At 45.3% G+C, this 12,936-nt stretch overlaps 1 pseudogene; it reads right to left on the minus strand.

The window, feature by feature from the left end:
• Positions 1-485: 485 nt before the first annotated feature.
• LOC120838816 lies at positions 486-6,297 on the minus strand (annotated as a pseudogene).
• Between the last annotated feature and the right edge of the window lie 6,639 nt (positions 6,298-12,936).

A 12,936-nucleotide genomic window follows, 5' to 3' on the forward strand; every position in this document is an offset into this window, starting at 1 on the left:
AATTCCTTCAATCAGTTGTTGATCCCTTTGACTCACACTCTAGTATCAATAAAGCTAAAGACCCGACTGGCACAATTAATAACAAGAGTACAGTAACAAAAGTAGAACCTACCCATTTTATGTATAAAAGTTTAATATATGTTCACAGAGCTTTGTGCTTAATAAATTTAGGCTGTACCTGCAGATAATCCATGCAGATTCTTGCAAATTAATAAAATAATTTAAAGGTAAAGCCTCAGATTGGGACCTATGGCTCACACAGAAGTAGAGGCTCAGGCAACCCTTCATCATTGGCTGAGGCTAAATTTAAAGCTAAATATTCTTTATATTAAAGGGAAATTCTTTTATATTTATCGTTATCATGAACATTAACTTAAGATTTTTATTTCTGAAGGATAGAACATTAGGTGGTTGTGACTGGTAAATCAAATATTTAAAGCCACACTTTTTTGTTACACTTGGTATTTAAAAAAATGCAGCCTCTATTACATATGTCCACTCGTATCTAGCACTAATGTCCCGTCAGCATAACAAATTTTTCTACGCTTCATTCTAGGCACACGTGAAGTTGAAATAGGGAAGTTAAAATTTCACCATCATGAAGACATCGTAATAAGTGGCCTCGCATAGAGCCCTGGTCAAAATTTTTAGAACATGGATCCTGTCCAGATGCAATGCAATATGCATTGGCTATAGAATACACCCCACAATCATATGTGTTCATCTGGTGCTGCGTAGGCATAACATAAACAATGAACTGATGTAAATCTAATCCCATGATATTTAAGACCTGAGAAACCAAATTGTTTGATATTTTTTCAAAGAGGGAGTGAAATAAAAATACTGAACTGTTTGGGGCCCCATAATTTGTAATAGTCACCCAGTGTTCATGATCTGGAATATGAAGGATCTGGATAAATTTATCTTGCTTTTTAAACAACAATCTTGGGCCAAGAAGAACATCCTGTGGTCCCCCAACATGGTTAAACTGTGTATGAATAAGTGATTGTGCCTCATTGATCACATTGTCATTTAACCATTCAATGCCTTGCACACACAATAAATCATGCTGCGTAATATAACGTGCTGCACGCTCTAAACGAAGCATGCTGTGGTGGCTGATGTTACAATTAGTGCTACTATTACCAGACTTCATGATTGGCAATGCCTGCACTTTAAATGTCCTCTTTCTTTTACTGGGCCTACCACGAGGAGACTTATTCAATAGAACAATCAAGACGTCTTTATCCAATACTTCATCACAGGTCAGATCTACAACAGTATGTGAAACTTCAGCATGTTTTCTTTCATTATGAAATTCTGGTTCTGGAGACAGAGTAATTATGTCTGAAGAGTTCGTATTCATGTCTAAACTTTTGCAATAATTGTGGTCCACAAAATGCTGCTTTAATTGCGTACGCTCAACAGTGCTCGAATTGCAAATTTCCTCCCTTTAAATGCTTGGAATACTAGCAGGGCTCTCTACAATGCCATCCTCACTACCAAATGACCCTTCTTCATTTAGCTTATCTTCATCCTTGCAATGAGCCTGCTTCAAATCCTGTTGTTCATCTTGATTGAATACTGTTTTGGAAGTCTTATTCCTAGGATAGGTTATCAGGTTATTAAAAAAACTCTTTATTTCAGATAACTTTTCCAGCAGCTCAGATTTACCACAGCATGCCAAAGTGTTTGCTATGCTTTTGCACGATTACGAGAGCTCACTTAAAGCGTAATTATACTTTGATTCCGTCGTGTCCAGTTTGGGATTTCCTTTCGTTGATACATTCAAACTAATTTTTTGCGCTACTGCCTGTGCAGTATCTACATCAGTTTCAACAAAGCCAGACTTTAACCACCGAAATGCAACACATTTGACATCGAAAAGATCCACTGAAAGATTAGATCTGACAGCAAAGATATGTCTACAAGGAAGCCGGAACTGATTCTGGAATGTGCATGTACAGGCAGTTAAATCCTGTGAAACAATGTAACAATTACTCTTACTATTGACTGTATGCTGTCCATTATTCATACAATATGCAAGATTTTCATTTGAGTAAGATTCATACTCCTTATAAGCTAAGTTGCTAGCATATCCCGTACAGTTGGTAGATACCTGAATATGAAATGCATCCATTTTTCGTGTGTCAAGGCACAGCATGGTTTCTTGGAATTGTGCAAAGCTAACAGATCAAGTATCATGGTTTACATATTGAACCAAGGCTTTGACAGCATCAACTAAAGGCATACGCTGGTGCATAAACTGCTTTATCTCTTGATTGTGACTTTCCATTCTGTTGTTAGTGTTATTCCCAAAGGTATAGATGTTACGACGGTATGCACGCACCCACATCTCCCTACATTCGTGCCAATTTTTATAATAAAACTCAAGAAAGCTGGACTTTTTTTGCTTTTCACTTTCACGCACCTTTTGCATTTCATTTTCAAGCTCTTCCAAGAGTTCCTGCTAAGTATTGTCATCATAAGAGAAAACTAGCTTTGATATGAGAGACTTAACGGCTTGCTTGTCGACTCTGCTAGAACAAAGTTGCGAAACTCTTTGGTGCAGATACTTTACCACATGCCAAAAGCATAGCAAAATTCTACAATTTGGTAGCAGCTGTGCAAGAATATTCATTTCATTAAGGTCCTTATCCATCACCGCTACATTACAATTCGACACCACAGCAGGATTTAAATCGAGGAACTTCGCTATAGCTGCCTGACGAATTTCTTTAGTCTCCCGCTGCACAAACATGTAACAGATCGGTCTCCCATGGCTTGTGCTGTCCTCGCAGAGTACTGAATGAAGAATGTAACCTTCAATATTAACCTTGTAAGTGCCATCAAAAAATAATACCTCTGAGTAATTTTCTGTGAACTGCCTCATTAAGTTAGACTGAAATAATACAAGCAAAAGCTGATTGCTAGAATCCTTTTCAATGTGTACAATCCAACCAGGACACATTTTAACTAAATCTTTCATTTGCTGTAACAAGAGAAAACCATGATGCAGACTATTCTCGATTTTCCTCACATTTTCATGCTTTACATTCCTAACGTCTTGTGATGTAATATGCTTTCCAGCCTTTTTAAATACCAACTCTTTCAAATCCTTTGGTTTAACATTGCATGAAAGGACGTCTTTAAATTCTTTCTTTTCAGCCTTGTTTAGGAGCCTGTTCTGCGGATATCACATTTCGAACCCTGGCCCTTCGGGCTGGTTGTGGCCCTCTACCATGCTGTGAACTTTATAATGAGGCATCGGTTCCACAATTAAAGAAACTGACAGCTTGCATAGGCATCCTGTTGCAAGATACCTCGGCTTGTTTCGGATGCCGTTTCCTCTAGATCGAGACTTCCCAGCACGGCAGCACTCAAAAGTGATACGCCTATAAGGGAAGGGGTCCTTAGCTGTAGGGCTTGTGCAACTAGGCAAATTTTTTTAAGAGTGACCAATTCTCATGGGAGTGAATTTGGCAGCTAGCCACTGCTTATAGCTAGATTCAAACTCGCTATAGTCACTGAATGTGACGCCTAGACCCAGAGTGCCCCCTCTAGCTAATTTGCCTAACCCAAAGTGTGTGCAAGGCACCCTATCTGCACCACTGACAGGAGCATCTGCACCAGCCTGACTATGCACCGTTGGTACATCACAAGAAAAGCATCTTAGGGGCTTCTGAACCACTATCTCACTAGAACACCCTTTATTTCTGCCAGAAGAAGAAACCGAGTCCTCTAAAAGAGACGAACACTCAAAGGCAGCACCACATGTATGCGCCATCCAAGAGTGCCGAGCTCCCCCGACAAGCGCAGGAGCACAGCCACCCCTTTGCGTCATTGGCATCCCTGAGGACTTTGTTCCTCTCCGCCTATGCTTTCGAGTGGTGCGACAGGCCGTGGCCAGTACACCCTCATGGGGGTCGATGCACTGCACCACAGGAGAGGAGGGACGCACCGAGGCACCACAGGCAGCAACAGATCTGCCAGCCTTCCGGTGCACCCCCACTCCCCCGACAAGCGCAGGAGCACAGCCATCAGAAAGCATCATTGGCATCCTAGAGGGCTTTACTCCTCTCAGCCTCTGCTCTCGAGTGGCATGACCGCTGGCGGCTGGGACACCCCGAGAGGGCTCGGTGTTCTGTGAAGACTGTGTGCGCGGCAAACAGCCCCTACTTCTGACAGTGTTGTCAACGCCGTCAACGCCGCCATGGCCACGAGACACATGTTTCTGCGGCCTCTGCACAACAGCGGCCCAGCTGGTGGTGCATGTGTCAGTGGTTGTCACAGTGCACATGCCCTGCACCTGTTCTTCACCCACACAGGCTGGGCCTCCTCCGGCGCTAGAACTAAGGGAAGGGAAGTTATACTCACCGTTCCAGAACGCTGCAAGCTCCTTGGCCTGGTCCCCATACTCACGACGCAGCTCCTGGGCCCGTTTGCTCGAACCGCTAACCGCGGCTAAAGTTAGCCGCAGTACCTAGGAGAGGGATTTTGAGATCACGTGACTGGCTCGGTAGGGATGCAGGGAAACATGGCGGTGCCCCAGTGAGTGAGCGCCGCTCGCCTTGGAACTAATATGTCCTTGTAGCTGCAATATCGGGCGCGTTAGTCAGCAACGAATAATGCAGGAGGCTTTCGCTTTCGCTTTGCCTTACCTCACTTAAACCGCAAAGCATGGGCAATGACATCGCCGCATCTTTTAGATAGTGTTTCAATTCTGGGCCTTCCTAAGCCTAAATGAATGTGATAATTGTCGGCATGGCAACGTCTTTGCAAAGCGGATTGTTGATAGCACACAAAAGCAGACAGCGTCCCCAGACTTTTTTTCTAAATTATCCAAGCATCGCGAGGAGAACGCTGGAAGTGTAATTCTACGGTCCACTGCGCTGGACTTCCTCTTATAAAAGATTTGAAGTAAATAATCATAATAAGGCGTTAAAGAACGCGCGTGCAAGGCAAAATTTGTTTTATACTTTTTGCTTTAGAACGGTTACTACTGCAGACGCCAGCACGTGCGACGCGTGCAACTACAGTCGTAGCATGCACCTCGGTGCTTGGATCATTTAGAAAAAAGGTCTGTTGGGACGCCGTCTGCTTTTGTGTGCTATCAACAATCCGCTTTCCAAAGACGTTGCCATGCCGACAATTATCGCGTTCATTTAGGCTTAGGAGTGCCCAGAATTAAAACACTATCTAAAAAATGCGGCGATGTCATTGCCCATGTTTTGCGGTTTAAGTGAGGTAAGGCAAAGCGAAAGCCTCCTGCACCATTTGTTGCTGACTAACGCGCCCGATATTGCAACCACAACGACATATTACTTCCAAAGCGAGCGGCGCTTTGGAACTAATTTGAGGGTGCGCTGTTTCCTTGTCAGTCATGAACAACCAACTCGCCCAAACCTCCGTTTTAACAGGCGCTCACTCACTGAGGCACCGCCATGTTTCCCCGCATCCCTACCGAGCCAGTCACGTGATCTCAAAATCCCTCTCGTAGGTACTGCAGCTAACTTTAGCCGCGGTTAGTGCTTCGAGCAAACGGGCCCTGGTGTTCCTCCTCTGCTGCATAGCGACTCCACTCCTGGTCCTCAGCCTCCTGCCCGTGGCCTGCCACAACACCATGAAGGCCGCCTCGAAGGATGCGTCCGAACACCTGCCAAGATATGGAAACTTTAGGGGAAAACGCGACACCACGAAAATCTAAGGCACAGCAACCTTTTAGCGTTATTTGCATACATGTTGATTCTAATTTATTGTTCTAAATTCATGCTATGGATCAAATACGCAGAAGAAACCTACCCTGCTGCCTTTCTTGTTCAAGTGGACGCTATCCAGCATGAGCAGCCCACTCCACGACTGCCTGCTTCCGTCGATGAAGCCGTATCCCTCCTTGCGGCAGAGTTCCTGCAAGATGAGATTCATTCTCCTGGCGTCATCATTGTGTTCTTGCAGTACTTCGGCACTGACCGCCCACCGATCATTTTTCCGAAGGCTCACCTCCCTCGGAAGGATGGCCGAAAAGGCGACCTGGATCTCGGGGTTTTTCTCCATGATGCGCGACACCAGCTGACGAAATTCGGCGACGCGCGTGATGTCACTATCCCCGACGTTGTTAGTGCCAACATGCACTACCACCGCATCAAAGCCAGGCAGACTGTCAGCGATCATGGAGAACAACCGCTCAATCCCGACACCACTAAAGGACCTGACCTCGAGAGCCACCCCAGGATTCAGAGTGAAAGACCGCGCTTGGTCTTTCAACATCGAATCACCGGCTAACAACACACGTGGCATGCCTAGTTTGGGACCCGCACACCAACACAACCACCGCCAATTACAACTAAACCAAGAGAGGTCAAGTGAAATAACTATCTGGACGCCTCAATAACACTCTACAAAAAACCAATCAACGATCGAGAATGCCGATTCGTGATTATATCAGGGGGATATCCGAAGCTTGCCGAAGATCCTGTGCCGTACACAAACGCACGCCTGCTCAGGTACCAGCCTCAGGTGACAGCAAATCGGAAAACGGCGGGAACGGCCAGAAAGAATTTACAAACAAAGCAAGTTGTGACGTCACAAATAATTATAACATAAGTTATTTCGTTATAAGGCAATTATAACATAACATATTTTGTATACACTAAATAAAATAAATATAAAATCTAATTATCTAGTATGTTAGCACGGTCACGTGGTGTGTAGCCATCCGATTGGTCCGTGGCAGCAAGCGGGTCTACCCGGAAGTCGTTGCTACCACCGGGTGGCAGCAAACAGTGCCTTTTTGGAAAGGTGTAGCCAGAGTTGCGCGTTCATCCCCTTTGCACAGGCTTTCCTGCACATCATTCGGAGTCTGCTCCTCATGTGACTGAATTCGGCGAATAGCGACGGCGCGCGTTCGAGGCGAGCGGCGCGCTCAAAAGGCTCTGGGACCGGGTTCCAGAGTGCGCCACCGTCGGTTGGTCATCAGCGCCACAGTGGCCAAATGAGGCAACACTGGGACGGCTAAAATCGGCAGCGCCGCCGGCGTTACCTCGCGAGATTACGTTATTATTACAAAGTCCGAGAGCTGTGTTGTCGCGCGCTACACTACCAACTGTTTTAAGAATCTATCAAACGTGAAACATTTAAAATTGCATGCGTGTGTGGATGTGTCGTTCTAGCATTAGGGAGTTTTAGTAGATGCCTTCCTCAATCGTATGGTGCCAGGATCGCGTCTTCGACTGGTGTGTTTAGCGTCCTATCCCGCCCATACATCAAAAGTGGTCCCAATGTGGCAACAAATGACGTCACAGAAGCCGGAGTGTCATGCTGTTGCCTGTCGCGATCCTGGCGGTTGGCCGTAGAAATGCTGGCGAAAAGCACGAGCAAACGCGAGTGTCGCTGTCGTCACGGCGTCCCGACTTCCGGCCGCTCTGGCTTCCGTGGATTGTCACAGTGGTCAGTGGAGAGCGACCTGCAGCAGAACAGGCGTCTGCCATTTATATGACAACTGTTAGGACGCCGCCAGGGTCGCGACCAGCGATAGCATGACACTTCTATGACGTCATCAGGCGGCAATTGAGGGACCACTTTTTGGGCCGCGGTAAGCAGAGAAGTCGGAGACGCGTTCCATCCCAAAACGGGAGCTAGCAGAACAAAATTGAAAGTCCTGACATTACAGCCAAATATAAGTGAAAACTTGTAGACAGGTATAATTCGCTTTGCTTTTTTATGTTGTTTGCGCACGCCTTAAGATAACAAAAGCAGATTTCCGTCGGGCTTCCCTCCTCTACAAAAGCGAAACTAAAAACGCCCTCCCCTCCCCCCCTTTTTTTCCCCTCCCACTCTTTCCGAAGAAAGGGTAAAAGCACTCTTACCCGCCCTTTTTTTCTTATTTCAAGTGAACCTCATTTTGGTGATCAGCTTGTTTCCAGTCAACTCGTCGCCGTGTTGGAGACGATTCCGAGAAATGTGTTTTTCGTGCAGACTGGCTGTAGTTTGTCCGGTGTCGTACGCAGTTGCTCGTTGCAAGCTGATGCTCGTTCTCGTCGATTGAATATGCTGTTCACTTTTACATGAAACAGAAATAAACGCTGCATGGATAACCTTTTCTGGTGGGGTAAGTACATTTATTATTATTATTATTATTTCTTGAGTAGACTGTTTTCTCGCAGCGGGGACGAAGTAAGAACCACATAGACACGGGTCGAAATAGAGCAACCATCTGCGATCATGCTAAAGGCGCAAACAACAGACCATTCGGCAATCTCCGAAGCGGAGGAAACGCTCACTTCGGTAACTACGATCAACCGTCCACAAAACGCCGTTCGATCAAGATGTGCCTACGGAGTGGAGAGCAGTGAGAGTGTCAAAGGACTGATCTGACTCTAGAGTCATCGAATCCGAAGACAACGCCGGGCTTCGAGCGCATTAATTACAAATATCGAGTCAAATAGCGCATTTACGAACCAATTTCAAGTCAGGCACTGTGAACGTAATGCTTATTTTGCACGTTTTGCGGCATTTATTCATCTCCGAAGGCGTTGTATTTTCCACGGCCTCGACGGAAACCTGCGGAGCTTCACGCCCGCTAAGCTTCCGAGGTTGCGACAGTCCCGTACGCAACAATGCCTACAGCTTCGACGTTTGCTTTTCTGCGATATCGCATAGCAATGTTGAAAATAAAAGATCAAAAACGCACGTATCTACGCCTTTAAATTGATGCGTGAACAGCTCCACGAGCCAGCAGGCTGGCGAAAAGGCCTTCCCAGTATCGCAAATATTTTGAGCTAGGCTCAGCGTGTCACATCAAACTTAATTGCCCTGAAGATAAGGCAGGGGAAAAAAATTAGTTTGCTCTGTATGTTTATACAGCCTTGATGGAGATGCGCCTCAACGGGTAATCGGTCTCTTAGCTGTAGATGAGAAATTTAGCCAGTGCAGTACAACCGTTAACCTGGGTTTTTTAACGTGCATCATGCAGTAGTAAGGAGTTTTAGCGAGTCGTTTTTCGAGCACACGGTTCCGAAATCGCGAACGGTGCAGCCAGTCCGTTCCGTGAAACCGTACATGAAATTTGAAATATTTTAGCGAATTGTGAAACTGGCGCGACCGTTTAAACGATGATGATTGTAATTGTAATTGTAATTGTAATTTATTTGCACAAGAAGTATGATGTATATCCGATGACGTGCGAGGCTAGGCAGAAAGGTAACAACCCTTACGCTTGTGCGCCTGTAGCCGGTCGCCGCATACACCGTGGATGAGGGGAAAGGAAAAGGGAAAAACAATTTGGATAAGTATAAATAGTCAAAACAAAACAGCAATCCGGTGGGGCCAATTCAAGGAGAGGCAAGGCTCTTTAAGTCGACCGCAATCCGTGTTGTCTAATATTCAGTATGGAATGATTAGCTAAGAAGGTGTTAATATGCTTCGAAACAATATGTTCAAGAAGTTTGCAACAGCTTGAGGTTGGTGAAACTGGCCGATAGTTTAACACATCGTGCACATGACCGGACTTTTGGATTGGAATAACTTTAGCCACTTTCCAATCGTCCGGAATAGAAGCAGAAAGTAATGATGCCTCAAAAATAATGATAATAATAATATTTGGCAGACCATTCAGCGTGTCTCTTAAAAATGAGTTGGGGCCTTCGTCAGGTCCTTCTGACTTAGAACGGTCAACGTTAAGTAGTAGCGAAAAAATTTTTTTTATAAGTCAAGGGTACATCATCGATCGCTCGAATATCAGAGTATTCATTGAACACTGGTGACGCACCATCATCGCTTGAAAATACCGTGAAAAAAAATGATTAAACGTGTTGGCTATGTCAACTTTTTCAACTACTGGCTCACCATCATTAACCAATTTGGAAATGTCATTCCTCCTACGTGAAAAATACCGTCAAAATTTCTTGAAAGCAGTCAGTAGAAAACTAGACATTGTAATGTTATAGAATTTGTTTTTAGCGCTTTTTATGACAGTTTTATGGTTTGTGCTCAGAATTCTAATAGTTTCAGGTATGCCTTCACTATGAGTGTTGCGGAGGTTTGCTCTACATCTCGAGATTTTTCGCCTTTGATGGACTATATCTTTCGTAATCCACGGATTGTTGCTATGCCTCTTTTTTTTATTTTGGTGGGAATGTACTGGTCAATGCATTCGATTATTATTTCTCTAAATTTCAGCCACAGAACGTTAACATCGTTTTCAGGGTCAAGGCTCAATTGCCTAAAACAGTGATAACAAGATTCCAGTTTGTCTAAAACGTCAACGTCACCTGCGTGATCAAAATCTTTGTGTGTTGTCACATCTTTACGCGCACTAGGTTGCACCCCAAACGATAAGGACAGTAAAACCATGAAGTGATCGAAAATGCCTAGCAATACACAATACTCGTACGGGTACGGAATAACGCTATCGCTTAGAAAGAACAAATCAAGGACAGATTTGCGTTCACCCTGCGCTCGTGTGTACGATTTCACTATCTGAGTTAAACCGTGCGAAAAGGTCATATCAATCAAAGTGAAACAAAGAGTGACGTCTTGGTTTCCCGGCGTTAAAGCATTCCAATCGATGCTTGGAACATTAAAATCCCCGGAGATTATATCATTACGGGTGTTGACACGCGTTTTAACTAAAAATTCGTTTAACTTTTCTAGAAAGTCGAAACCGGAGTTAGGTGGTCGATAGACGGCACCTATCATTATTTCAAGATTAGACAATTTTACTTTGCACCAAACACTTTCTAGTTTCGATGAGTCTTCGTTTTTGGTGCAATCAAGATCATGCCTAGAAATCAGGGCAACGCCACCACCCCTGCTACCATGATCCTTCCTAAATACTTTATATCATGGAGGAGTTATTTCGTCATTCATCACCAAATTATGCAACCACGTCTCCGTAATAACCACGATATTGGGGTCATGCTCAATTAAAATGTGTTCACGGTCCTCAACTTTGTTAACTTTGTCTCAAGTTTGAGAGCCAGGTTGGCTCTCATCCCTTTGCTTTTAGTCTTTCCGCACATTCCTTTGTACGCGCGCCAAGCTTTTCCTAGCCCCATCCTCTCGTTGAAGGATCCACAGTGCGTTTGTCATGTTAGCCGACTAAGCTCCAGTGTGAATCTTTTTGCTCGAGCCGGGTAGCAAGATTGACCTTGATTTTGAGTATTTTGAGTATTCAAGCCCTACGGTTGTAGGGCTTGAAGGCGGCTGGCCCAAAAAATAAGTAGATGCAGGTCTGGCGCGGGTGCGTCTTCTCGTACTCGGTACTCTTCTTTTCCGCGGGCCATGGCCAACTGTATTCTGCGTGTGTTAGGTCTTCTATGCTCTCTCCTATAGCAGCGTTCGGAACCTATCCCATCTAATAGAGTAGATTTTCTTTCTCGCACCCACGTTGATGTGCAATTTCATACTGATGTGAAGGTGGTCGCTTCCCATGGGGTCCGGCTTTGTGTGCCAGGTCACTCTTAGGTTCCTGGTTGTCCATGCTAAGTCCGGTGTTGTATCCACTTCCCTTAGGTTGAGCCTATAGTCTGGTTGGTGAATCGGGCTCATTCCTGAGAAGAAGCCCTAGCTGTTTGCACTTGCTGTTTAGTCTTTTTCCGCGTTTGTTTTCGCGCTTATATCCCCATGTTGTGGGTTGGGCATTGAAATCGCCGGCCACCAGCGTAGGCGTATTGCCGTGTTTCACGCCATCTAACCTTGACATGTCATTTCCTTCCCGTCTGTGCGGTCTGATGTAGGTATTAAAGATTCTTCATTCCTCATGTCCTACTCGTACTTTGACGCCCAAACCTTCATGCGTGTTGTTGCAGAGATGTTGCGTCATGAGTTGTGCCTGGGAGATGTCCTTACTTATCAGCGTTGCCACTGTAGGCATGGGGTTCTCTGGTGTATCACGGTCGGTGTTGGCGGCGGTTTGCGTATAGGTGTTGTAACCTCTAGTTTTGATAGTCTGTTTTTGTTTCTTGCAGCAGGATGATAAGCGGTTTTTTGTCACCCATTTTGTCCAGTCTTTCCTTGAATTCTGCTTGCTTTTGACGGAATAAGGTTCGGCGATTTCACTGTAAGACCCACGGAGTCTTTTCACTTTTAGACCTTCGCGTACGGGTCCTATTCATGCCTTGGTTGGTTCATAGCATGGAGGGCCTGGAGAAAGCAGTCCAGTGTATTTTCCATTTTTCTCACTCTTTGATCCAGTGATGCCAATCCCTGCGTGACGCTGCTGCTCTGTAGCATTTGTGTCGCCGTCGCAGTCGGTTCTTCGTGCTATAGAGATGTTTCAATTGACGCCGGATCAGGTTCTTGCCTGTTTGGCCCTAGCCTGAGGGGAACAGCCCAGACCCGTCCTGTTTGAGGCTCGGAACTGTCTTCAGTTCCATGGTTCGATGCTCTCGGTGGTGGTGGAGGGCTATTCGAAGGGGCTCTTGGTGTTACATAGCAATTTTCTCGGCTGTGAACGCCTTGGCGGTATCTGTCTTTTAGGGAAATTGTTGCTAGTTGCGACATGCGGGCCCCCGCGGTTGAGATATTTCGGCAGCAATTCGCATCCTTCTGCGTTTTCATGAATGTGGCCACAGCGGCCGTATCTTTTTGTGCAGTGGGGGCACACATCGGACTTATGACCAATGCGGCGGCATGAATAGCATACTACCGGTCTGGGTCTGTATTCCATTACATTAATATTTCACATAGGGAACGCACATGCCTCGGAATACTCTCACATTCGAAAGTGATCCGTGTTGTCTTTCCAGAATTTCCTATGATACTAGCTGTCACAATGTTTGTGCGATAGTCTAATCCCTCCATCAGTGATTCTGGTGTTTCATTCAGGTTTTCGCCATGCAGGTATATGACTCCTCTCACCTAGTTGCTGGAGACGGCCATGTACGGTTCATCTCATACTTTTTCTCTGCTTTTTTTACCGCTCCAATATTTAGTATC

The sequence above is a fragment of the Ixodes scapularis genome, unplaced genomic scaffold (genome assembly GCF_016920785.2).
Source record: "Ixodes scapularis isolate PalLabHiFi unplaced genomic scaffold, ASM1692078v2 PGA_scaffold11__112_contigs__length_91849675, whole genome shotgun sequence".
In the NCBI taxonomy this organism is placed as follows: Eukaryota; Metazoa; Arthropoda; class Arachnida; order Ixodida; family Ixodidae; genus Ixodes; species Ixodes scapularis.